The sequence below is a fragment of the Triticum urartu genome, chromosome 2A, assembly GCF_056163025.1.
Source record: "Triticum urartu cultivar PI428250 chromosome 2A, HENAU_Tu73, whole genome shotgun sequence".
Lineage (NCBI taxonomy): Eukaryota > Viridiplantae > Streptophyta > Magnoliopsida > Poales > Poaceae > Triticum > Triticum urartu.
In genome coordinates, this window is record NC_141874.1 from 685,175,168 (window position 1) to 685,202,890 (window position 27,723).

The following is a 27,723-nucleotide window of genomic DNA, read 5'->3' on the forward strand; positions in this document are numbered from 1 at the left end:
CGGATCGTCATCAAGGCATGTAACACATTGATCGTACTCTTTCATACCCAGTTTTTATGCATTTGTTTCACACCCCCTCAAACATTGCATGATTAGGATGTCATAAACATGTGGGTTGGGAAGTAGTTATTGAGGTAGAACCTATTACCCTGTTACTATCAAACCCTTGGGAATTACTTCTACACATTGCTTATATTGCTATGCTATGCTCGTAGACGTGGTTTGGGTTTGAGTGAAATCCATGACAGATGTGAGATTGTTATTTAATTGTTCAACTTAAGGTGGCAACTTAAATTAACATCTGGGTGGATTGAGGCACCTGGGGAACCCAGTGTTGTCTGTATTTTTTTGGAAATCTCGGGGTACCCGTGTGATCTTCCTATGGACCGCCACCCAGGCTCAAAGGGAACTGAGATGATTCATGCTAGAAACTTCTGTGTGCAACCACAAGCTATTATGGGCTCTAGCATAGTTGAGTAAGTTACGTGAAGCTCTTGAAGAGGTAGATCAGCAGGTAGTGGGTTTTGTAGGTTTGGTATGGTCTACCCGGAGTAGGGAGTTAATGTTTCTGAAAGACTGTGTCTCGGTCATCCGTTTCTCAAACACCATGTAGTGCGAGAAATCCAATGGAGGCGATCGAGTCTTGTGGGGAAAAGTGCGCAAAGCTCTGCAGAGTGTAAAATCTGATCATGGTTAGCCGTGTCCCCGGTTATGGATAATCTTGAGTATCTAGTACTTGGGTTATCACATGTATCTCAGCAATTACTTTAATTGGGATTGAGTTGAGGGTACCTTCTCAATGTTTCAACCACCATTATAGTTAAGTTAAAATCTATTCCTTTGTTGTAGGGAAAAATTGGCTTTTCACAAAAAACTATAACCATAGAGCTTTCCACCAGCCAAATATTCATGTAGTGATAGCATTATTCTGTTCATGCTCTATTGTGTTATATTGCCAGCATATTCCATGTGCTGACCGGTTTTCGGGCTGCAACATATTATGTTGGAGACGTTTCAGACGAGGAGTAAGGTTCGTTAGGTCATTGCTGTGCAGTTCAGCTATGCCGTTGGACTTGATGGACTCACTTTATCTTCCAAGCCTTCCGCTGTTATCGTATTAGATGGCCTTAAGCCATATTATTGTAATAAGTTCTCTTTGGAGACATTCGATGTAATAAGTGTGTGATTGCTACTCTGCTATAAATACTCGAGTACTGTGTGTGTCAGCATTACCGATCCAGGGATGACACTGAAGCACAGAGACTTGACCGTTTGAGGTCGGGTCGCTACAAGATGGTATCAGAGCACACCCTGAGTGTAGGACACGACCACTAAGGTAAACCTTAGGTCACTCTTCTCTTCTCATTTCTGACTCTTCTCCATTTTCTACTCTTTAGGATGGCGGAGATGAAGAACAAGTTTGCACAACCGGATGAAGACACACCTTTTTGACGACACTTGAAGGAATTCACTAGGTACTTGAACATTGGAATACCAAGCTTCATCGGGACGCACAAAGCCGCCTTACCAGAAGAGGAGCGCTGGATGATTCAAGTACAAGTTCCAGGAAGGACGTTCTTGCCAACTTCTAAACCCATAGAATTTTCTTTCGAAGCACCCACCTGGAGTCTAGGCAAGAGCATGGCAGCTCACATTACCATGGGACGCATTGGAGAAGTCTACAACAGGGAACTTAAGGACACCATCTACCAGATATGTGGGCGCTGAGACGAGCAATGGGAAGTGATCAATACCAAGAAGGATAGATCCATTGCAGCTTTCATCCAGGAGTTAAACCAGCACATTCGACGTCAGGAGAACCAGATGTGCGCGAACATGGTGGACTTGAAGAAGGTAAAGACTAGGATCATCGAGCTGGAGGAAGAACTCAAGTTTACACGCGATGGATATGAGGAGGAAATCAAGACACTACTGGAGAAGAACGACGACCTGGTTAAGAAGATCGGAGTATTCATGGGAGGTCCAGCACTGGGAGTAGAAGATGACGATTCCACTTGCCCGAACAACTACATCATCATCGACGACACCGATTCCGATCCTAGTGATGATGACTATGAAGACGAAGCTGGAGCAGACATCATGGAGTCTTCCATCGATCAAAATTTTTAGATGACCACCATATATTATTATTATTCCCCATGTATTTAGTAGTAGTTGAGCACTTTTGCGATAGTTCTAGACCGCTTGTATGCCCTTGCTTGATTGATTGAGTGAAATGATTGTGTTTGTCTCATGTGCATATGGGTAGTGCTTTCTCATTAGACCCCTTTTCTATTCTGATCTCTTCCATCTAAACCCCTCAGATGCCTCCGAGACGTGACACCGGTTTTTCCTTCCCGCCGGAGCTCACTCAATTGATCCAGCAGCAGAATGTCTTGATGCAATTGTTAGTTCAGAACCAGGGCAACAACAACAACAACCCGCCGCCAGTTGACAACCTAGCCCATTTTCTAAGGTTACAGCCGCCGGTGTTTTCTAGTAGCACCGAGCCTATAGTTGCTGATGATTGGCTACACCGTATTGGAAGGGAGTTGACCATCACAGGTTGCACAGATGCTGAGAAGGTGCGCTTTGCCGCACGTCAATTGGATGGACCAGCAGCCTCATGGTGGGAGAATTACATGGCCACTTTCCCCATAGCCAATGTCACTTGGGATCAGTTTCAGCAAGCTTTCCGCACAACCCATGTCTCCACTAGGGCTATGTAGATGAAGAAGCGGGAGTTCCACAACCTACGCCAGGGAAACCGTACTGTGGCTCAGTACGTGGATGAGTTTAGCAAGTTATCTCGCTATGTCCCTGACGATGTAACCACGGATGCCGCGAAGCAGGAGAAGTTTATGGAAGGGTTGAATGATGAGATGAGCATGCAGTTGATGGTAGCAACCTTCAACAACTACTAGGAGTTGGTAGATAAGGCTCTTATGATTGAAGGGAAGTGGCAGCAGATTGAGAGCCGTAAGAGGAAGTATGGACAAGGGAAGTATAACTCAGGAGCTCAGCAGAAGCCTCGCCTAACCCTGAACTCGGGAGGACTTGTTCATAACCATGGAGGTCACAACCACATCGGAGGAGGATCGCATAACCACAATGGTGCTAATAATGGAAATGGGAACGGAAGTAACAACAATCAGAACCGCTCCAACCCAGCCACACCCGCCAAAAGAGACCTAAGTCAAGTTACTTGCTTTAAGTGCGGGAAGACATGGCACTATGCTAATGATTGCCCTGAAGGAAGGAATGGAAACAGAAATGGGAACGCTGGGAAGAAGCCTAATCCATTCAACAAAGGACAACTGAACCACGTTAACGTGGAGGAGGTTGAAGAGCAGCCGGACACGGTAATAGGTAAGTTTTTGGTTAAGTCATTTACCGCTCTTGTTTTTTTATACTGGCGTGTCGCATTCATACATATCAAGGGGATTCGTGGATAAGTTTAAACTACCAACCCAAACCCTTGGGACCCCTCTCTTAGTGAGTTCACCTGGAGCAGAGTACATGGCTAGCCGATGGTGCGACCAGATACCCCTAACCATTGGCACCCATGTTTTTCCGCCCGACCTAATTATCTTGGATTCACAAGGATTGGATGTGATATTAGGTATGGACTGGATGTCAAAGTATGGAGGAAGTATTGATTGTGCTAGTAAGTCGATTTATCTCACCACTCCGGAGGGAAAAATGATTAAGTATGTATCTAGGCATGTGCCTAGGAGGAGCCAAGTGAATACCCTCACGGGAGTTGTTCAGGAGGAAGTGCCTGTAGTGAAGGATTACCGGGATGTTTTTCCAGAGGAGTTACCAGGCATGCCACCGGATCGAGACATTGAGTTTTTGATAGAGCTATTGCCAGGTACAGGGCCAATATCCAAGAGACCCTATCGTATGCCCGCAAATGATCTGGAGGAAATTAAGAAACATATCAAGGAGTTATTGGAGAAAGGTTACATTCGAAGGAGTTCATCACCTTGGGGAGCCCTAGTGCTTTTGGTTGAGAAGAAGGATAAATCCCTAAGGATGGTTGTTGATTATCGAGCTTTGAATGAAATAACGATTAAGAACAAGTACCCACTGCCGATGATCAATGATCTGTTTGATCAGTTGCAAGGAGCTAAAGTATTTTCGAGGATTGATCTACGATCGGGGTACCATCAGTTGAAAATTCGAGAGAAGGATATACCAAAGACAGCATTCACGACTCGTTATGGATTATACGAGTATACCATCATGTCGTTTGGACTGACTAACGCCACTTCATATTTCATGAGCATGATGAACAAAGTGTTCATGGAGTATTTGGACAAGTTTGTTGTGGTGTTTATTGATGATATTATGGTATACTCGAAGAATGAAGAGGAGCACAAGGAGCATTTGCGCTTAGTTCTCGAAGAACTCAGGGAACATCAGTTGTATGCTAAGTTCAGCAAATGCGAGTTTTGGTTGAAGGAAGTCGGATTCCTTGGACATGTTATATCAGGAGAAGGTATAGAAGTAGACCCCAGCAAGGTTCAGTCAGTCACTGAATGGTTGGCACCCACTTCAGTTAGCGAGATCCGCAGTTTCCTTGGACTCGCAGGATACTACCGGAGATTCATTGAGAATTTTTCCAAGATTGTGAAGCCAATGACTGAACTATTGAAGAAGGATACTAAGTTCAAATGGACAGAAGATTGCGAGGCAAGTTTTTAGGAGTTGAAGAAACGTTTGACTACAGCCCCAGTGCTAATACTGCCATATATACATAAGGAGTTCCAAGTGTATTGCGACGCCTCTCGCTTAGGACTTGGATGTGTGCTTATGCAAGACGGAAGAGTTGTTTCGTATGCCTCACGACAACTAAAACCGCATGAATTAAATTATGCCACACATGATTTGGAGTTAGCAGCCGTAGTGCATGCATTGAATACTTGGAGACATTACCTTATTGGAAACCGTTGTGATGTGTACACGGATCATAAGAGTTTGAAGTACATCTTCACGCAGAAGGAGCTGAACCTTAGGCAGAGGAGATGGTTGGAACTTATAAAGGATTACGACATGAAGCTACACTATCACCCAGGAAAGGCCAATGTTGTAGCAGACGCTTTGAGCCGGAAGAGTTATGCTAATATCCTAGAGAGCACGGGATTACCAAGGGAGTTAGCAGAGGATATCCTGGAACATCGATTGGAGATTGTTCCAAGAGGTTTTGTTGCAACGATGGAGGTTCAGTCAACATTGTTAGGTAAGATTCGGGAAGCCCGGAAGGATGACAAAGAGATTGCCGAGATAAAGGACAGGATGAGCAAAGGAAAGGCCAAAGGTTTTCGTGAGGCTGACCACGATACCTTATGGTTTGAGGACCGAATTTAGGTGCCCAATAACCTGGAGATCAGGAAGTTAATACTTCAGGAGGCTCATGACTCACGATACTCGATTCACCCCGTAAACACCAAGATGTATTTGGATTTGAAGGAACGTTTCTGGTGGACTGGTATGAAGAAGGATATTGCCGAGTATGTAGATGTATGTTAGAAAGTAAAGGCAGAGCATCAAAAGCCAGTAGGACTATTACAGCCTATGCCGATACCCGAATGGAAGTGGGATAAACTTGGCATGGACTTCATCACCGGATTGCCCAGGACTAAATCAGGATATGATTCGATATGGGTAGTAGTTGATCGCTTGACCAAAGTGGCTCACTTTATTGTAACACCCTCGATGCGACTATAGCTCCCACGTGTCGAGGCACGACTTAGAGACATAATCGCATTGAAGGCATATGTCGCAAGTTAGGCAATATTCACAACATCCCATGTAATATGATAAATAAAAGGGAGATAACATAGTTGGCTTACACTCGCCACGTCAATCAAGTACATAAATAACATTACACCATCCAAACACTCATGGCCCGACTACGGCGCCAAAATAAAGAGAACCCAACATGCGACAACGGTCCCTATCAGCCCCAACTAGGCACCACTACTGATCATCGGGAAAGGAAACATAGTATCGTTGAGAGTCTTCGTAGAACTCCCACTTGAGCTCGTACTCGTCACCTGGAGCGGAATCACCTGGACCTGCATTTGGAGTTATAGTATCCGTGAGCCACAGGGGCTCAGTAATCTCGCACCCTCGCGATCAAGACTATTTAAGCTTATAGGAAGGGTAAGGCAATATATATGTGGAGCTGCAGCAAGCGACTAGCATATGTGGTGGCTAACTTATACGCAAAAGAGAGCGAGAAGAGGAGGCAAAGCGCGAGCGAGAATCTAAAGGAGCAACCTGCGCAAGCATTACTCCAACACCGTGTCCACTTCCCGGACTCCGCCGAGAAGGGGCCATCACGGTAACACACACGGTTGATTCATTTTAATTAGGTTTATATTTAAGTTATCTACAACCGGATATTAACAAATTCCCATCTGCCCATAACCGTGGGCACGGCTTTCGAAAGTTCAATCCCTGCAGGGGAGTCCCAACTTAGCCCATGACAAGCTCTCACGGTCAACGAAGGAATAGACCTCCTCCCAAGACGTTCCGATCAGACTCGGTATCTCGGTAACTCAAGACACTTCGACAGGTTAAAACAAGACCAGCAACACCGCCCGAATGTGCCGACAAATCCCGATAGGAGCTGCACATATCTCTTTCTCAGGGCACACTCAGATGAGCAAGACGTCGGGTAGGCCAGCCCAGAGTTGCCCCTGGTAGCCCCGGACATCGCTCGGTTGGACCAACACTTAGAGGAGCACTGGCCCGGGGGGTTTAAAATAAGATGACCCTTGAGTCTGTAGAACCCAAGGGAAAGAAAAGGCTAGGTGGCGAATGGTAAGACCAATGTTGGGCATTGCTGGAAAAGTTTTAATCAAGGCGAACTATCAAGGGGTTCCCATTATAACCCAACCGCGTAAGGAACGCAAAATCCGGGAACATAACACCGATATGACGGAAACTAGGGTGGCAAGAGTGGAACAAAACACTAGGAGAGAGGCCGAGCCTTCCACCCTTTACCAAGTATATAGATGCATTAAGATAACATGGCAATATAATGATATCCCAACAAGTAAATAAATGTTCCAACAAGGAACGGCCTCCAATCTTCACCTGGAACTAGCAACGCTATAACAGGGGCTGAGCAAAGTGGTAACATAGCCAATCAACGGTTTGCTAGGACAATGGTGGGTTAGAGGTTTGACATGGCAATTTAGGAGGCTTGCAAGCAAGTGGTAGGCATCGTAGCAATGGCATAGCAAAAGAGCGAGCAGACTAGCATAGCAAAGATAGTAGTGATTTCGAGGGTGTGATCATCTTGCCTGCACAGTTGTCAGAGTTGACTTGATCCTCAAAAGCACACTCAACGGGCTCCTCGTTAGAGAACTCGTCTCCCGGCTCTAACCAAACAAGACAATCAAGCAACAAGGATACAATCAACCACGTGCAAGGATCAAGCGATATGATGCAAAGATGATATGCTATGCGGGATGCGATGCGGGATGCAAAATGCAAGATATGAGAGGAAATGCATGAATCTGGCCTCAACTTGGAATTCCAAGTGTGCCACTGGAAAGATGAGATGAAATCGCTTGAAAACGATATAAAGAACGCCGGAATCGGAGTTACGGTTTGGAAATGGCAAGCGATTCAAAAATGACACCGGTCTGCGATTTACAGCAAGGAGGCATCTAAATGCAATGAGATGAACATGCTACAGCACCCAAACATGGCAACAAAATACATGGAAGGGATGCACACAAGATGCTTAACAAAAGTCTACAACTGAGCTACGGCCAATTCATCCATTAGGAGGATCAAACAAGCATGGCAAAAACGCAAATGGAAAACAGATCTCAGACTTAGTGAAATTAACACTTGTCTGGAATTTCAGATCATATAGCCCTCTTCGGAGCAACAAAACAATATGCTACAGGACCTGTACATGACAAAGAAAGACATGGCATCGAGCTACTCAACAAGCTTAACAAAAGTCCCTTAGTGACCTTGAGCCAAAAGGGATCACAAAATATACTAACAAGCACACGAACATAGCAAAAACACAATCAGTTTTCAGACTTAGTGAAAACTGGGACATGCTGAGATTTAACTCACGAAGGCATGTAAACGAGCTCGATGCACTCACTACGGTGCAAGTCATGGCAAGGCAAGCATAAATCCATTAATAAGGCACAAAATGCAAGCTATACATGGCAAGAACAATGGCATAGCATGCACGGATCAATACAATAGCATCGGCAAAATCGCAAACAAGTTGACCTGCCCAGATTCGCAACGAAGCAAAAGTAGAGCTCGATTGACTCAAGCTAGGGTGCTCCATAAATGAAAACAAAGACATGGATGGATAGAACGCTACAAGATTAGAAAATCTCCCTTACTGATCATCCTCAAAAGAGGCACGGATCACTAGGAAACAACATGAACATATGGCATCATGAACTAAACAATCCCAGACTTAGTGAAAACTACTGTCCCTGAAAACAGATTTACCGGGTGCCTCACTTTGCAAGCTTGCACAAGTCACCACACACATCCTAAAAATGCATGGGTTGCATCTCTGGAAAGATAACAAAATCCTTAACAAAACATATGAAGGACTCACAGGCATAGCATGCACACAACAATCATGGCAAAAATGACAAAAGTCTAAGATGAACTAGCAGATCTGACAATTAACTCACGAAGCCTCCTTCTAACAGCATTTCAGGCATCAAGATGAACTCAAATGAAAATGATACAATGGAATGAAACGATGTACTCGTCTAGACGAACATTTTGATATACTATATGTCCAAAACGGAGCTACGAATGCAAAGTTACAGTAGGTCAAAGATCGCATAAAAATTAGGGTTCGGAGGGAAAAAGTCAACCCCTAGGTTTTTTTGGATCTGGATCTGGCGACGTGCACTGTTCATGCACTGTTCATCGGCGCGGATTTCGAGGACTCTAGCGAGGTGGGCGGCTCCGGCGAGGTGGAGAAGGGAGGCGAGGCCGGCCGGGCGGCGGCGGTGGTCGTCGAGGCGGCGGCGTGAGGCGGCGGCCGGGAGGCGGCGGTGGCGCGGCGAGCTCCGGCTCGGGGCGGGTGGCGGAGAGGCGGCCGCGGCGGCGCGGTGGTGGTGCGCAGCAGCGCCGGCCACCGGAGGCGATGAAGGCGGCGGCGATCGAGGCGTGGAGGGGACGGGGCGGCTCGGGCCCTCGGGGGCCCTCCCCGGGCCGAGTGGGCCGCGGCGGGAGGCGGACGGCGGTGGCCACGTGGCGGGCGACGATAGGCTGAGGCGGCGGCGGCGATTCTGTCCGGCGCCAGGCGGACGTGTCCGGCGCGCGGGGATCTTTTTTAGGGTTTCGTGGGAGGGAGGAGATCCGAAAAACGGGGGTTCTATTTATAGGCATAAGTGGAGCTAGGAGAGTCCAAATGAGGTGCGGTTTTCGGCCACGTGATCATGATCGAACACTCTAGGACATGGAGCAGAGTTAGGTGGGTTTTGGGCCAAATTGGAGGAGTGTTGGGCTGCAACACACACGAGGCCTTTTCGGTCCCTCGGTTAACCGTTGGAGTATCAAACGAAGTCCAAATGATACGAAACTTGACAGGTGGTCTACCAGTAGTAAACCAAGGCTGCTTGGCAAGTCTCGGTCCAATCCGGAAATTTTTAATCCCCACACACGAAAGAAAGCTAGAAATGACCATCGGAGGAGAACGAAGCGCCGGAATGCAAAACGGACAACGGGGAAAATGCTCGGATGCATGAGATGAACACGTATGCGAATGCAATGCACATGATGACATGATATGAGATGCATGACACTGAAAACAACACATGGAGACAAAGACCCGAACCCGAGGAATAAATATAACTTAACGCCGGAAACGGCAAGAGTTGGAGTACAAATTGGGAAAGTTACATCCGGGGTGTTACAACACTCCACCACTACGAAAGGATCTCGTCCCGAGATCTAGGACTGAAAGAACTCCACGTACTCAGAACGGAGGTGATCCTCGCGTTCCCAGGTAGATTCTCGGTCGGAATGGTGTGACCACTTGACTTTGAGAAATTTGATTAACTTGTTGCGAGTCTTGCGTTCAGTCTCTTCAAGAATAGCAACTGGGTGCTCACAATAAGAGAGATCTTCTTGGAGCTCAATGTCCTCGAAGTTGACGGTGCGGTCAGGAGTCTTGAAGCACTTTCGAAGCTGAGAGACATGGAACGCGTCATGAATATTTGCAAAGTTTGAAGGAAGCTCGAGTTGATAGGCGAGATCGCCTCTCTTGCTGACAATCTTGAAAGGTCCCACGTATCTAGGGGCAAGCTTCCCTTTGATACCGAAGCGACGAGTACCTTTCATAGGAGAGACGCGGAGGTAAACATGATCTCCGATCTCGAAAGCCAAATCACGGTGATTACTATCATAGTAGCTCTTCTGGCGGGATTGGGCTGCTTTGAGGTTATCTCGAATGACTTTGCACATTTCTTCTACTTCTGTGATTAAGTCATTACCCAAAAGCTGACGTTCACCGGTTTCAGACCAGTTGAGAGGGGTACGGCACTTCCTGCCATACAGAATTTCAAAAGGGGCCTTGCCCGAACTTGCTTGAAAACATTTGTTGTAGGAGAATTCATCATAAGGAAGACAATCCTCCCACTTCATGCCGAAGGAGATCACACAAGCCCTGAGCATATCTTCAAGAATCTGGTTGACACGCTCGACTTGACCGCTTGTTTGAGGATGGAAAGCTGTGCTGAAGCGGATGTTAGTGCCCATGGCCTTCTGAAAAGAATCCCAAAACTTCAAGGTAAAGATGCTGCCACGGTCTGAAGAGATCACTTGAGGATTACTGTGCAGAGAGACAATGCAATAGGTATAGAGTTCCGCCAATTGAGCTGCAGTGATCGACTCTTTGATAGGCAGAAAGTGAGCCACTTTGGTGAGTTTGTCGATGACAACGAATATATCATCATTGCCACGCTTGGACTATGGAAACCCAGTCACGAAGTCCATTTCAATGTGGTCAAACTTCCATTCTGGAATGGCAAGAGGTTGGAGGAGACCAGCTGGCCTTTGGTGTTCTGCCTTCACTCTTCTGCAGACATCACATTCATTCACGAATTGAGCAATCTCGCGCTTCATTCGAGTCCACCAATAAGCTTGCTTAAGGTCCTGATACATCTTCGTGCTCCCAGGGTGGATGGAGAGGAGAGAATTGTGAGCCTCGTTCATGATCACTTTACGGAGGTCACCTTTGGGTACCACAATACGGTCCTCGAAGAAGAGAGTCTCCTTGTCATCAAGGCGGTAGCACTTGTACTTGGACTGACTCTTAGCAATCCCAATCTTCACCTTTTTCACCATAGCATCAAGAAGCTGGGCTTGGAGAATCTGGTCTTCTAAGGTAGGAGAGACTTGAAGGTTGGCGAAGAAACCTTGAGGAACAACTTGCAGGTTAAGCTTGAGGAAAGCTTCACAAAGCTCGGGTTGATAAGGCTTAAGAATCAAACTGTTGCAGTAAGCCTTCCTGCTCAAAGCATCAGCAATCACATTGGCCTTGCCTGGAGTATACTCAATACTCGGATTATACTCTTGAATCATTTCAACCCATCGAATTTGCCTGAGGTTGAGATTAGGCTGCATGAAGATGTACTTGAGACTCTTGTGATCAGTGAAAATATCCACTTTTCTTCCCAATGGAAGATGTCTCCAAGTCAAAAGAGCATGCACAACTGCCGCCAACTCGAGATCATGAGTGGGGTAGTTCTTCTCATTAGGCTTCAACTGGCGAGATGTATAAGCAACAACTTTCTTCTCTTGCATCAATACTGCGCCAAGACCTTGGAGAGAGGCATCAAAAAAGACCTCGTACGGCTTGGATTCATCAGGTGGAGAACTGGAGCAGTGATCAATTTCTCTTTCAAAGTGTTGAAAGCAATATCACACTCCGGAGACCAAACGTACTTGATGTGCTTCTGGAGAAGATTTGAGAGAGGCTTCGCGATCTTGGAAAAGTTTTCAACGAATCTTCGGCAATAGCTTGCGAGACCGAGAAAACTGCGGAGTTGCTTCACATTCTGAGGAGGTTCCCAATTCACAATTGCGGACACCTTCTCGGGATTCACGGCAATGCCCTTGGCAGAGATGATATGGCCAAGATAAAGAACCTCATTGAGCCAAAATTCACACTTGGAGAACTTGGCGTAGAACTGATGTTCTCTGAGCTTATCAAGAACCAAACGCAAGTGCTTGGCATGATCTTCCTTGTTCTTCGAGAAAACCAGAATATCGTCGAGATAGGCCAAAACGAAGTCATTGGTGTAGGCTTTGAAGATGAAGTTCATCATGCGAGAGAACGTCGGAGGAGCGTTGGCGAGGCCAAAAGACATGACAGTGTATTCATATGAACCAAAGCTTGTTCTGAATGCTGTCTTGGGAATATCTTCTTCACGAATGCGAATCTGATGATAGCCCATACGGAGATCAAGCTTGGAGAATAATTGAGCCCCTTTGGGTTGTTCGAACAGCTCATTGATGTTGGGAAGTGGGTATTTGTTCTTGATGGTCTTCTTGTTCACTGGACGGTAATCAACACAAAGTCGGTCCGTTCCATCCTTCTTCTTCACAAAAAGAACACCAAAACCCCACGGAGAAGAACTAGGCCGGATGAGACCCATTCTTTCTTGCTCATCGAGTTGCTTCTTCAGCTCCTTCAACTCTTCAGGTCCGAGCTTGTAAGGACGCTTGCACACAGGTTCCGTGCCAGGCTCAAGATCAATAACGAATTCAACTGGCTGATGCGGAGGCATTCCTGGAAGCTCTTTTGGAAAGACATCTTGATATTCGCAAACGACTAGAATTTGAGCGATAGCATCCAATTCACCCTTCTCATTGATAGAAAACAGACGGATAGTATCATCACGAGCGGCAAAGACAATTACATCCTCAGACGAATGAGTCAATTGAATCTGCCTGGCTGCATAATCAAGCTGAGCCTTGTGCTTAGAAAGCCAATCCATCCCGAGAATAAGATCAATATATGAGTTACCAAGAACCATAGGAGAAGAAAGGAACTTGTAGTCACCCAATGTGATAGTAACATCCGGAGCCATCATTTTGGTGTTCATGAACAAACCCGGAGAAGAAACCGCTATCGGCTTAGGCAAATCAATAGTATGCACATCATGCATGGATGCAAAAGGCTTCGACAAAAATGATAAAGATGCACCAGTGTCAAAAAGAACTCTTGCGGGAATGTCATTAACAGGAAGGTTACCCATGATCACATCTGGTGATTCCTCTGCCTGAGCTGCATTCAGCAAGTTGACCTTGGCGGACTTGGGGTTATGCTTGACCACAGCTGTACTTGCCGATCTGACAGGAGGAGGAGGAGGAAGACGCCTCTGGTTGAAACACTTGTTGGCATAGTGACCCTTCTGTTGGCACTTGTTGCACGTGACCTCTGAAAGCGGACGGTGATACGGAGCACTCGATCTTGGAGCTTGAGACGAAGTCTTGTTCTGAAAGCCAGGGTTGGGTGGGTGGGAGGAACCACTGCCACCTTTGCTCTTCTGCTGATACGGTTGACGAAACGGAGGAGGAGGAAGCCAGAACTTCTGCTGCTTGGCCACTTGAGTAGAGGAAGAAGGAGTAACATCTCTGACTTGCTTCTTGGAAGTATCACACCTCAACTGAGCAGCCTCTTGCTTCAGTGCGATGTTGTAGAACTCATCGTATCTCAAGGGCTCAAAGAGGACAAGAGCGAGCTGAATATCTTCTCTGAGACCACCCCTGAACTGATATATCGTGCTCTTCTCATCAGGGACGTCCTGCTTGGCAAAGCGGGCGAGCTTCTGGAACAACTTGTTGTAGTCATAGACAGACAAAGAGCCTTGCTTCAGATTGCGGAATTCCTCACGCTTTCTTTCAACCACGCTCTGCGGAATATGATGAGCTCGGAAATCTCGACGGAAATCATCCCAAGTGATAACACGTCCACCTCTGGAGTCCTTGTACTACTGGAACCATTCTGCAGCTTGATCTTTGAGTTGGAAGGAAGCGAACTTAACAAAGTCCTCAGGCCTGACGTTACTGCACTCGAAATGCTTACACAGATCCACAAGCCAATCGTCAGCATCGGTTGCCTCAACACAATTGCTGAAAGTATTTGGCCCATTAGCAAGGAACTGGTTGAGTGTAGCAAAGTGACTCTGATTGCTGCCTTGATTCCCGTGACTGCCTTGATTGCGCTCTTGAAGAATTTGCATGATCAACTGTGTATTTGCATTGGTTGCGGCCATCACAGCTTGCCATGCCTCCGGAGGAGGTGGAGGTGGTGGCGGATCAGGATTCAGAGTCGTGTGCGTTGGAGGAGCCATCCTGAAGAGGTTGACCACCATTAGCACATTGACAGATAAATATTGAAGCTGAATCCAACGGAATGAAAAATTGCAACATATAGTCTTCACATCCGAACAAAATGAATGAATGCATTCCTCTTGAAATGGTCACATATCCATAAATTGAGAAGCCACGTAGAATTAAGGTAGAGAAATAAATCAACAAGGTACGGATCAAGAACGAATAATCGGTAAGAAATCCCAATCTCAAACCAATATCCGTGGAAGAAAAACTAGAGCTACTAGAATTCCCACCTATTAAAGTCCCGAACCTTTCCGGTTATGCAATCAGGTGTTGGGGATACAGGGGAAGCATAATATCTCACCCAAACTAGCGATTCCTACATCCAGCTGTATCCATCCTTCAACACATAACCAAGAAACCTTCGGAAACCATCTACCTCAACCTTCGAAAAGCATCCGTTATACAAGTTATGGCGATACTCCCGAACTCCCGCCCCAGTACTGGGTGGCGTCGAGGTTATCTCACCAACGAACTGCATAAAAGAGATTTTTGATGTCGGCGTACTAGACTCAGGTATTCCAGAACTGCAACGATAAAATTATGATGACAACACCTCAGAGCTCAACTCCCCGGGACACTTCTGAAAGTCCGTTATATCGACTAGAGGGGGGGTGAATAGGCGATTTTTATGAAAGTCTTCAAAACCTGGGAGTTATGAAGACAAACAGTGAAGATTTTGCCCATTGATATGCAGCGGAAGTTAGATTACACTAGGCAAGCCATGAGCACAAAGACAAACAGCTGCAGTGTAATAAGGATCGGGTAGGAAGAAGTTATGAAGCCAAACAGATCATACATTCACGTTGTGAAGACAAAAGATAGAGCAAGCATGCAATGGCTTCACAATGAGTAATAGTAAGAAGAGGAAGTGAAGATGAAACCGGTGACTTGTTGAAGACAATGATGTGTTGGACCAGTTCCAGTTGCTGTGACAACTGTACGTCTGGTTGGAGCGGCTAGGTATTTAAACCTTAGGACACACAGTCCCGGACACCCAGTCCTGAACACGCAGCTCAGGACACCAAGTCCTCACCGTATTCTCCTTGAGCTAAGGTCACATAGTCCTCGCCCAATCACTCTGGTAAGTCTTCAAGGTAGACTCCCAAACCTTCACAGACTTCGTTCACTGGCAATCCACAATTCCTCTTGGATGCTCTGAATGCGACGCCTAACCGTCTGGAGGATTCACAGTCCTCAAGTGTAATAAGTCTTCAGATCACACAGACAAGAAGACTTAAGTGATGCCCAATTTACTCTGGCTCTGGGTGGTTAGGGATTTTCTCCTCGCTATGAATTTTCTCTCAAAGGCTTCGAGGTGGGTTGTTCTCAAACGACAAAAGTCGTGCATTGAAATCTAAGAAGCCAACCGTTGGTGGTTGTCGGGGGTGGGCTATTTATAGCCACTTGGCAACCCGACCTGATTTGTCCGAAATGACCCTGGGTCACTAAGGAACTGACACGTGTCTCAACGGTCAGATTTCAAATTCTCATGGCAACTTTACTTGGGCTACAAGCAAAGCTGACTTGTCCGGCTCTGGACAAGATTCGCTCTCATTGTCTTCACTCGAAGACATAGGTTTTAGGTTTAGGCATCACTTCAGTCATTCTGACTGGTTCTCCTGGACCCCACTTAACAGTACGGTGGTTCCTATGACTCAACACAAAAGAAAAAGAGCTATGAAAGATCTAAGTCTTCGAGCTCCATAGTCTTCATAACGTGTCTTCTTTTGTCATAGTCTTCAAAGTGAATATCTTCATATACCACCTTTGACTTCAATGTCTTCATACATTTTTGGGGGTCATCTTTGGTAGTAAAACCGAATCAATGAGGGACTTCTACCTGTGTTATCCTGCAATTCTCACGAACACATTAGTCCCTCAACTAGGTTTGCCGTCAATACTCCAAAACCAACTAGGGGTGGCACTAGATGCACTGACAATCTCCCCCTTTTTGGTGATTGATGACAAACTAGTTGAAGTTTTCAACGGGGAATATAGTCTGTGAAATTGTAAAGGATAAGGAATTGTCTTCATAAGTTGCAAGGGCTCCCCCTGAAGATGTGCATATAAGTTAATTTGCTTTTGGAATGAAAATGCACATGGCAGGTTGTACTTGCGGAGATCCACTTCAGCTTATGATGACAGTCCACTATGCATATGAAAGTATATGAAGATAATGACATGCATAATGGAAAATGGACGTCTGTAGAATGAGAGAAGTGCGGAATTTATCGTCGCACATGCGGAATTTATCTTCGCAAAACAGGGTGGCAAACAAGTAGCAGACGACCATCAAGTTTTAGTGTTACAACTCAAAGAGCCAAATGAAGCAAAAATGAGAGTTGTAAGCACGAAGCAAAATATAGCAAAACATAAAGCACCCGCCCATATGGACCCGCTTGAAGACTATCAACTCATATGCTTCTCCCCCTTTTGTCAGTAAGGACCAAAAAGGTTCGAAGACATAGAGTGTCTACTCGTTTCCAGGAGCAGCAGGGTCATTGGAGGTGTTTGGCGGTGCAGAGGAGCTTGGAGGTGCTGAAGCAGGTGGCGGTGATGTAGCATCGTCTTCTTCATCAATGATTCTGGTAGTGACTGTGGCAGCAGATGAAGAAAACTCAGAGTCTTCAAGTGATGGTGCGTTGCGCATCACAGCCCTTCTAGGAGGTGTGGTGTCAAACTTGAATCACTCTGTGAAGCCATCCTATTCAAGTTCAGCTTCAGTACATATCATTGAGAGCCCTTTCCATGTACGACGGCAGGTTTCATGTGTAACGAAAGCATTCTTGGTGGCAAGATTTCGAAGACGATTAACATCCACCAAGAGGCTTTTCATCTGACATTTTAGCCAGTCGTGATGCCTATATTGCTTTTGGTGAAGGGCCACAAGAAGCTCTCGGTCATTGAGGGCACGAGCACGCTTCTTGGGTCTTGGAGCATTTGTGTTGTCTGTGGCTTCAGTAGATGCTGGGCGTGGTGCACGTGTAGTGCCAGCCAACGGATACACCCTGGATATGGCTTCAACACTTTCGACATTCTGCGTGAAGCTCTGGTGTTCTGCATTCTGAAGACTTATAGGTTGCTTGGCAGGTTCAGGATATATGGCTTCAGCAGAGGTATCCACATCTGGCAAGAAGATCCGATGGTTTCGGGCTGAGGGCTGATATGAGATCGCAGAGTGCAGTTTGATCAGCCTCATCACCCAAGGAGCATAGAACTTCAAACCAAATAAATCTGAGCCTGAAGCTGCAAGTTGGCGAATGAAGAAATCCTGTGCATTGAAGCATTTGCCATGAAGGATGCAGAATATCATAGTCTTCATTGCACCCTCAATCTTTGCATTTGGAGAGTGCCCCTTAATGGGCCAGAGAGTCCACCGGATGATGTGATATATGGTCCTGGGCAGGAACTCAAGGTCTTCAATGAAGAACTCAGTTGGATAGGGTGCATCATGGGGCAGTGGCTTCATCATTGAGAGCATCTGACACATGTTTGGTTCAGGCCTCTAGAATATGCTCTCAATGGCTTCAGCATGTAGTTGACAGCCTTCCTCGAAGAATTCGCCAGGAGTGGGCAGGCCGGCGAGCTCAATGATATCAAATGCATTGGCTTCATGATGGACATTGCCGGTCATCCACTCTAGGACCCAAGTCTTCGGATCTCTGTTGTATCCTTTAATATGGAGGGTGGCATAGAACTGAAGCAGAAGCTCTTCATTCCAGTGCTCTTCATCAGTTATAAACAGCAGCAGACCCACTTGCTTCAAGCAGTCCAGCGCTTCCTCTAAGCAGGGCAGACCAGCAATGGCTTCAACCTCAAGGCGCTTGTGCGAGAAGATGCGACCTTGCTTGTATAGGATACATGATGTTGGAGAACGTTGCAGAAAACAAAAATTTTCCTACTCGTTTCACCAAGATCATCTAGGAGTTCATCTAGCAACGAGCCATTGGATGCATCTACATACCTTTGTAGATTGCGCACGGAAGCATTCAAAAGAACGGTGATGATGTAGTCGAACACGACGTGATCCAAATCACCGATGACCAAGCGCCGAACGGACGACACCTCCGCGTTCAACACACGTACGGGACGGGAGACGTCTCCTCCTTCTTGATCTAGCAAGGGGGAAGGAGAGATTGATGAAGATCCAGCAGCACGACGGCGTGGTGGTGGATGCAGGGCGTCACAGTAGCAGGGCTTCGCCTATACTACGCGAGAAAGACGTAACGGGGAGAGAGGGAGGCGCCATGGGCTGGTGTATGAAGTCCCTCCTCTCCCCCACTATATATAGGAGGGCCAAGGGGGGGTGGTGCGCAGCCTAGGAGATCTGATCTCCTAGGTGCGGCGGCCAGGGGGAGGATTCCCTCCCCCCCAAGGCACCTTAGAGGTGCCTTCCACCACTTGGACTCCTCCCCCATGGAAACCCTAGGCGCATGGGCCTAGTGGGGCGGGTGCCCTTGGCCCATGCAGGCCAAGGTGCACCCCCTACAGCCCATGTGGCCCCCCGGGACAGGTGGCCCTACCCGGTGGGCCCCCGGGACCCCTCCGGTGGTCCCGGTACAATACCGATAACCCCGAAACTTGTCCCGATGGCCGAAACAGCATTTCCTATATATAATTCTTTACCTCCGGACCATTCCGAAACTCCTCGTGACGTCCGGGATCTCATCCGGGACCCCAAACAATATTCGGGTTACTGCATATACATATCTTCACAACCCTAGCGTCACCGAACCTTAAGTGTGTAGACCCTATGGGTTCGGGAGACAAGCAGACATGACCGAGACGACTCTCCGGTCAATAACCAACAGCGGGATCTGGATACCCATGTTGGCTCCCACATGCTCCACGATGATTTCATCGGATGAACCACGATGTCGAGGATTCAATCAACCCCGTATGCAATTCCCTTTGTCAATCGATATGTTACTTGCCCGAGATTCGATCGTCGGTATCCCAATACCTCGTTCAATCTCGTTACCGGCAAGTCACTTTACTCGTACCGTAATGCATGATCCCGTGACCAGACACTTGGTCACTTTGAGCTCAATATGATGATGCATTACTGAGTGGGCCCAGTGATACCTCTCCGTCATACGGAGTGACAAATCCCAGTCTTGATCCATGTCACCCAACAGACACTTTCGGAGATACCCGTAGTCCACCTTTATAGTCACCCAGTTACGTTGTGACGTTTGGTATACCCAAAGCACTCCTACAGTATCCGGGAGTTACACGATCTCATGGTCTAAGGAAAAGATACTTTGACATTGGAAAACTCTAGCAAACGAACTATACGATCTTGTGCTATGTTTAGAATTGGGTCTTGTCCATCACATCATTCTCCTAATGATGTGATCTCGTTATCAATGACATCCAATGTTCATAGTCAGGAAACCATGACTATCTGTTGATCAACGAGCTAGTCAACTAGAGGCTTACTAGGGACATGTTGGTGTCTATTATTCACACATGTATTACGATTTCCGGATAACACAATTATAGCATGAATAAAGACAATTATCATGAACAAGGAAATATAATAATAATGCTTTTATCATTGCCTCTAGGGCATATTTCCAACAGTCTCCCACTTGCACTAGAGTCAATAATCTAGTTACATTGTGATGAATCGAACACCCATGGAATTCTGGTGTTGATCATGTTTTGCTCTAGGGAGAGGTTTAGTCAACGGATCCGCTACATTTAGGTCCGTATGTACTTTACAAATCTCTATGTCTCCATCTTGAACATTTTCACGGATGGAGTTGAAGCGACGCTTGATGTGCCTTGTCTTCTTGTGAAACCTGGGCTCCTTGGCAAGTGCAATAGCTCCAGTGTTGTCACAAAAGAGTTTGATTGGCCCCGACGCATTGGGTATGACTCCTAGGTCGGTGATGAACTCCTTCACCCATATTGCTTCATGTGCTGCCTCCGAGGCTGCCATGTACTCCGCTTCACATGTAGATCCCGCCACGACGCTTTGCTTGCAACTGCACCAGCTTACTGCCCCACCATTCAAAATATACACGTATCCGGTTTGTGACTTAGAGTCATCCAGATCTGTGTCGAAGCTAGCGTCGACGTAACCCTTTACGACGAGCTCTTCGTCACCTCCATAAACGAGAAACATTTCCTTAGTCCTTTTCAGGTACTTCAGGATATTCTTGACCGCTTTCCAGTGTTCCTTGCCGGGATTACTTTGGTACCTTCCTACCAAACTTACGGCAAGGTTTACATCAAGTCTGGTACACAGCATGGCATACATAATAGAACCTATGGCTGATGCATAGGGGATGACGCGCATCTCTTCTATATCTTCTGCCGTGGTCGGACATTGAGCTGAACTCAGTTTCACACCTTGTAATACAGGTAAGAACCCCTTCTTAGAATTATCCATATTGAACTTCTTCAATATCTTATCAAGGTATGTGCTTTGTGAAAGACCTATGAGGCGTCTTGATCTATCTCTATAGATCTTGATGCCTAATATATGAGCAGCTTCTCCAAGGTCCTTCATTGAAAAACTCTTATTCAAGTAGGCCTTGATGCTGTCCAAGAGTTCTATATCATTTCCCATCAAAAGTATGTCATCTACATATAGTATGAGAAATGCTACAGAGCTCCCACTCACTTTCTTGTAAACGCAGGCTTCTCCATAAGTCTGTGTAAACCCAAACGCTTTGATCATTTCATCAAAGCGAATGTTCCAACTCCGAGATGCTTGCACCAGCCCATAAATCGAGCGTTGGAGCTTGCACACTTTGTCAGCATTCTTAGGATCGACAAAACCTTCCGGCTGCATCATATATAGTTCTTCCTTAAGGAAACCATTAAGGAATGCCGTTTTGACGTCCATTTGCCATATTTCATAATCGTAGAATGCGGCAATTGCTAACATGATTCAGACGGACTTTATCTTCGCTACCGATGAGAAAGTCTCATCGTAGTCAACCCCTTGAACTTGTCGATAACCTTTAGCGACAATCCGAGCTTTATAGATGGTCACATTACCATCCGCGTCTGTCTTCTTCTTAAAGATCCATTTATTCTCTATGGCTCGCCGTTCAACGGGCAAGTCAGTCAAAGTCCATACTTCGTTTTCATACATGGATCCTATCTCGGATTTCATGGCTTCTAGCCATTATTCGGAATCCGGGCCTGCCATCGCTTCTTCATAGTTCGAAGGTTCACCGTTGTCTAACAACATGATTTCCAAGACAGGGTTGCCGTACCACTCTGGTGCGGAACGTGTCCTTGTGGACCTTCGAATTTCGGTAGGAGCTTGATCAGAAGTATCTTGATCATTATCATTAACTTCCTCTCTAGTCGGTGCTGGCACCTCAGGAACATTTTCTTGAGTTGCGCCATTTTCCGGTTCAAGAGGTAATACCTCATCAAGTTCTACTTTCCTCCCACTTACTTCTTTCGAGAGAAACTCTTTCTCTAGAAAGGACCCATTCTTGGCAACAAAGATCTTGCCTTCAGATCTGAGGTAGAAGGTGTACCCAATAGTTTCTTTTGGGTATCCTATGAAGACGAATTTTTCCGACTTGGGTTCGAGCTTTTTAGGTTGAAGTTTCTTGACATAAGCATCGCATCCCCAAACTTTTAGAAATGACAGCTTAGGTTTCTTCCCAAACCATAATTCATACGATGTCGTCCCAACGGATTTCGACGGAGCCCTATTTAAAGTGAATGCGGCAGTCTCTAAAGCATAGCCCCAAAAAGATAGCGGTAAATCGGTAAGAGACATCATAGATCGCACCATATCTAATAGAGTGCGATTACGACGTTCGGACACACCGTTACGCTGAGGTGTTCCAGGCGGCGCGAGTTGTGAAACTATTCCACATTTTCTTAAGTGTGTGCCAAACTCGTGACTCAAGTATTCTCCTCCACGATCTGATCATAGAAACTTGATTTTCCTATCACGTTGATTCTCAACCTCACTCTGAAATTCCTTGAACTTTTCAAAGGTTTCAGACTTGTGTTTCATTAAGTAGACATACCCATATCTACTTAAATCATCAGTGAGCGTGAGAACATAACGATAGCCACCGCGAGCCTCAACACTCATTGGACCGCACACATCAGTATGTATGATTTCCAGTAAGTTGGTTGCTCGCTCCATTGTTCCTGAGAACGGAGTCTTGGTCATTTTACCCATGAGGCATGGTTCGCACGTGTCAAATGATTCATAATCAAGAGACTCTAAAAGTCCATCTGCATGGAGCTTCTTCATGCGTTTGACACCTATGTGACCAAGGCGGCAGTGCCACAAATATGTGGTACTATCATTATCAACTTTACATCTTTTGGTACTCACATTATGAACATGTGTAGTAATACGCCCGAGATTCATTAAGAATAAACCATTCACCATAGGAGCATGACCATAAAACATATCTCTCATAAATGGAACAACCATTATTCTCAGATTTAAATGAGTAGCCATCTCGAATTAAACGAGATCCCGATACAATGTTCATGCTCAAAGCTGGCACTAAATAACAGTTATTGAGGTTTAAAACTAATCCCGTAGGTAAATGTAGAGGCAGCGTGCCGACGGCGATCACATCAACCTTGGAACCATTCCCGACGTGCATTGTCACCTCATCCTTCGCCAGTCTCCGTTTATTCCGCAGCTCCTGCTGTGAGTTACAAATATGAGCAACGGCACCGGTATCAAATACCCAGGAGTCACTACGAGTACTGGTAAGGTACACATCAATTACATGTATATCAAATATACCTTTGGCGTTGCCGGCCTTCTTGTCCGCTAAGTATTTGGGGCAGTTCCGTTTCCAGTGACCCTTCCCTTTGCAATAAAAGCACTCCGTCTCAGGCTTGGGTCCATTCTTTGGCTTCTTCCCGGCAGCTTGCTTGCCGGGCGCAGCAACCTCCTTGCCGTCCTTCTTGAAGTTCTTTTTACCCTTGCCTTTCTTGAACTTCATGGTTTTATTGACCATCAACACTTGATGTTCCTTCTTGACTTCTACCTCCGCTGATTTCAGCATAGAGAACAACTCAGGAATGGTCTTTTGCATCCCCTGCATGTTGAAGTTCGTCACAAAGCTATTGTAGCTTGGTGGAAGCGACTGGAGGATTCTGTCAATGACCGCATCATCCGGGAGATTAACTCCCAGCTGAGACAAGCGGTTATGTAACCTAGACATAGTGAGTATGTGCTCACTAACAGAACTATTTTCCTCCATCTTACAGCTCAAGAACTTATCGGAGACTTCATATCTCTCGATCCGGGCATGAGCTTGAAAAACCATTTTCAGCTCTTCGAACATCTCATATGCTCCATGTCTCTCAAAACGCTTTTGGAGCCCCGGCTCTAAGCTGTAAAGCATGCCGCACTGAACGAGGGAGTAGTCGTCAACACGTGTCTGCCAAGCGTTCATAACGTCTTGGTTCTGTGGGACGGGTGGATCACCTAGCGGTGCTTGTAGGACATAATCTTTCTTGGCAGCTATGAGGATGATCCTCAGGTTCCGGACCCAGTCCGTATAGTTGCTGCCATCGTCTTTCAGTTTGGTTTTCTCTAGGAACGCGTTGAAGTTGAGGACTACGTTGGCCATTTGATCTACAAGACATATTGCAAATATTTTAGACTAAGTTCATGATAATTAAGTTCATCTAATCAAATTATTAATGAACTCCCACTTAGATTAGACATCCCTCTAGTCCTCTAAGTATTACATGATCCGAGTTGACTAGGCCGTGTCCGATCATCAAGTGAGACGGACTAGTCAACGCCGGTGAACATCTTCATGTTGATCGTATCTTCTATACGACTCATGCTCGACCTTTCGGTCTTCTGTGTTCCGAGGCCATGTCTGTACATGCTAGGCTCGTCAAGTTAACTCTAAGTGTTTTGCATGTGTTCCGAGGCCATGTCTGTACATGCTAGGCTCGTCAACACCCGTTGTATGTGAACGTAAGGATCCATCACACCCGATCATCACGGCGTGCTTAGAAACGACGAACTTTAGGAACGGTGCACAGTTAGGGGAGAACACTTCTTGAAATTGTTATGAGGGATCATCTTATTTACTACCGTCGTTCTAAGTAAACAAGATGCAAAACATGATAAACATCACATGTAATCAAATAATTAACGTGACATGATATGGCCAATATCACATAGCTCCTTTGATCTCCATCTTGGGGCTCCATGATCATCTTGTCACCGGCTTGACACCATGATCTCCATCATCATGATCTCCATCATCGTTTCTCCATGAAGTTGCTCACCAACTATTACTTCTACTACTATGGCTAACGCGTTTAGCAATAAAGTAAAGTAATTTACATGGCGTTTCTTGATGACATGCAGGTCATATAAAAGAATAAAGACAACTCCTATGGCTCCTGCCGGTTGTAATACTCATCGACATGCAAGTCGTGATTCCTATTACAATAGCATGAACATCTCATACATCACATATAGATCATTCATCATTCATCACAACTTTGGCCATATCATATCACAAACCACTTGCTGCAAAAACAAGTTAGACGTCCTCTAATTGTTGTTGCAAGTTTTACGTGGCTGTATTGGGTTCTAGCAAGAACGTCTTCTTACCTATGTTAAAGCCACAATGTGATTTCTCAACTTCTATTTACCCTTCATAAGGACCCAGTTCATCGAATCCGCTCCAACTAAAGTGGGAGAGACAGACACCCGCCAGCCACCTTATGCAACTAGTGCATGTTAGTCGGTGGAACCGGTCTCACGTAAGCGTACGTGTAAGGTTGGTCCGGGCCGCTTCATCCCACAATACCGATGAAGCAAGAAAAGACTAGTAACGGCAAGAAAGTTGACAAATCTACGCCCACAACTAATTGTGTTCTACTCGCGCAAGAAGAACTACGCATAGACCTAGCTCATGATGCCACTATTGGAGAACGTTGCAGAAAACAAAAATTTTCCTACTCGTTTCACCAAGATCATCTAGGAGTTCATATAGCAACGAGCCATTGGATGCATCTACATACCTTTGTAGATTGCGCACGGAAGCGTTCAAAAGAACGGTGATGATGTAGTCGAACACGACGTGATCCAAATCACCGATGACCAAGCGCCGAACGGACGGCACCTCCGCGTTCAACACACGTACGGGACGGGAGACGTCTCCTCCTTCTTGATCCAGAAAGGGGGAAGGAGAGATTGATGAAGATCTAGCAGCACGACGGCGTGGTGGTGGATGCAGGGCGTCACAGTAGCAGGGCTTCGCCTATACTACGCGAGAAAGATGTAACGGGGAGAGAGGGAGGCGCCAGGGGCTGGTGTATGAAGTCCCTCCTCTCCCCCACTATATATAGGAGGGCCAAGGGGGGGTGGTGCGCAGCCTAGGAGATCTGATCTCCTAGGTGCGGCGGCCAGGGGGAGGATTCCCTCCCCCCCCCAAGGCACCTTAGAGGTGCCTTCCACCACTTGGACTCCTCCCCCATGGAAACCCTAGGTGCATGGGCCTAGTGGGGCTGGTGCCCTTGGCCCATGCAGGCCAAGGTGCACCCCCTACAGCCCATGTGGCCCCCCGGGACAGGTGGCCCTACCCGGTGGGGCCCCGGGACCCCTCCGGTGGTCCCGGTACAATACCGATAACCCCGAAACTTGTCCCGATGGCCGAAACAGCATTTCCTATATATAATTCTTTACCTCCGGACCATTCCGGAACTCCTCGTGACGTCCGGGATCTCATCCGGGATCCCGAACAATATTCGGGTTACTGCATATACATATCTTCACAACCCTAGCGTCACCGAACCTTAAGTGTGTAAACCCTACGGGTTCGGGAGACAAGCAGACATGACCGAGATGACTCTCCGGTCAATAACCAACAGCGGGATCTGGATACCCATGTTGGCTCCCACATGCTCCACGATGATTTCATCGGATGAACCACGATGTCGAGGATTCAATCAACCCCGTATGCAATTCCCTTTGTCAATCGATATGTTACTTGCCCGAGATTCGATCGTCGGTATCCCAATACCTCGTTCAATCTCATTACCGGCAAGTCACTTTACTCGTACCGTAATGCATGATCCCGTGACCAGACACTTGGTCACTTTGAGCTCAATATGATGATGCATTACTGAGTGGGCCCAGTGATACCTCTCAGTCATACGGAGTGACAAATCCCAGTCTTGATCCATGTCACCCAACAGACACTTTCGGAGATACCCGTAGTCCACCTTTATAGTCACCCAGTTATGTTGTGACGTTTGGTATACCCAAAGCACTCCTACGGTATCCGGGAGTTACATGATCTCATGGTCAAAGGAAAAGATACTTTGACATTGGAAAACTCTAGCAAACGAACTATACGATCTTGTGCTATGTTTAGAATTGGGTCTTGTCCATCACATCATTCTCCTAATGATGTGATCTCGTTATCAATGACATCCAATGTCCATAGTCAGGAAACCATGACTATCTGTTGATCAACGAGCTAGTCAACTAGAGGCTTACTAGGGACATGTTGGTGTCTATTATTCACACATGTATTACGATTTCCGGATAACACAATTATAGCATGAATAAATACAATTATCATGAACAAGGAAATATAATAATAATGCTTTTATCATTGCCTCTAGGGCATATTTCCAACACATGAATAGTAGTTGCGCTGAGAATAGCTCCAGAACCTATCTGATACAATCCTTTCCCTTGAATAGGGGTTCTTGGAGCTATTGAAAAATGTATTGTCTGCCTTGAAGCTATTGATGTCAAAGGAGCCAGGTGCTGATGCAGGACCTGGGAACCTTGGCAGCCTTGGGTCTGGCTTCTGGACATGAGGCCTGTGCTCAACATGGTAATCAAATTGAGGACCAGCAGCAGACTCAGGAACAGAAGTGTCTGGTTCAGTAGCTTCGCTGTCTGCTGAAGCTTTTGGTGGGGAGGGCTCCACATTGGCTTCAGTGTTGGTTGTGGCAGCCTCAACAGTTTCAGCCTCCGCTTGACTAGCTGGAGGGTCAGTCACAAGCACGTTCTCCTAGAGAACTGCTTCTTGATGGAGCATTGGAGTGGGCTCTTGTGATGCTTCTTCTTCGGCTGATGCAGCCGGAATGTCTTCAGCATAGACTTGAGGCCTTGGACCTTTGCGAAGCCTGCGGAACGCAGACGACGCCTTTGGTGTTGGAGCGGGCTGGGCCTCAAAGTCTTCTTCCTCTTGAGGGCGATCCGCCCATGACGCATCTTGTGCAATTGGCGTCAGAGGACGCCCAATGCTGATGAGTTCACTCTGTTCGTACTGAGGAAGGGCTGCATCATCT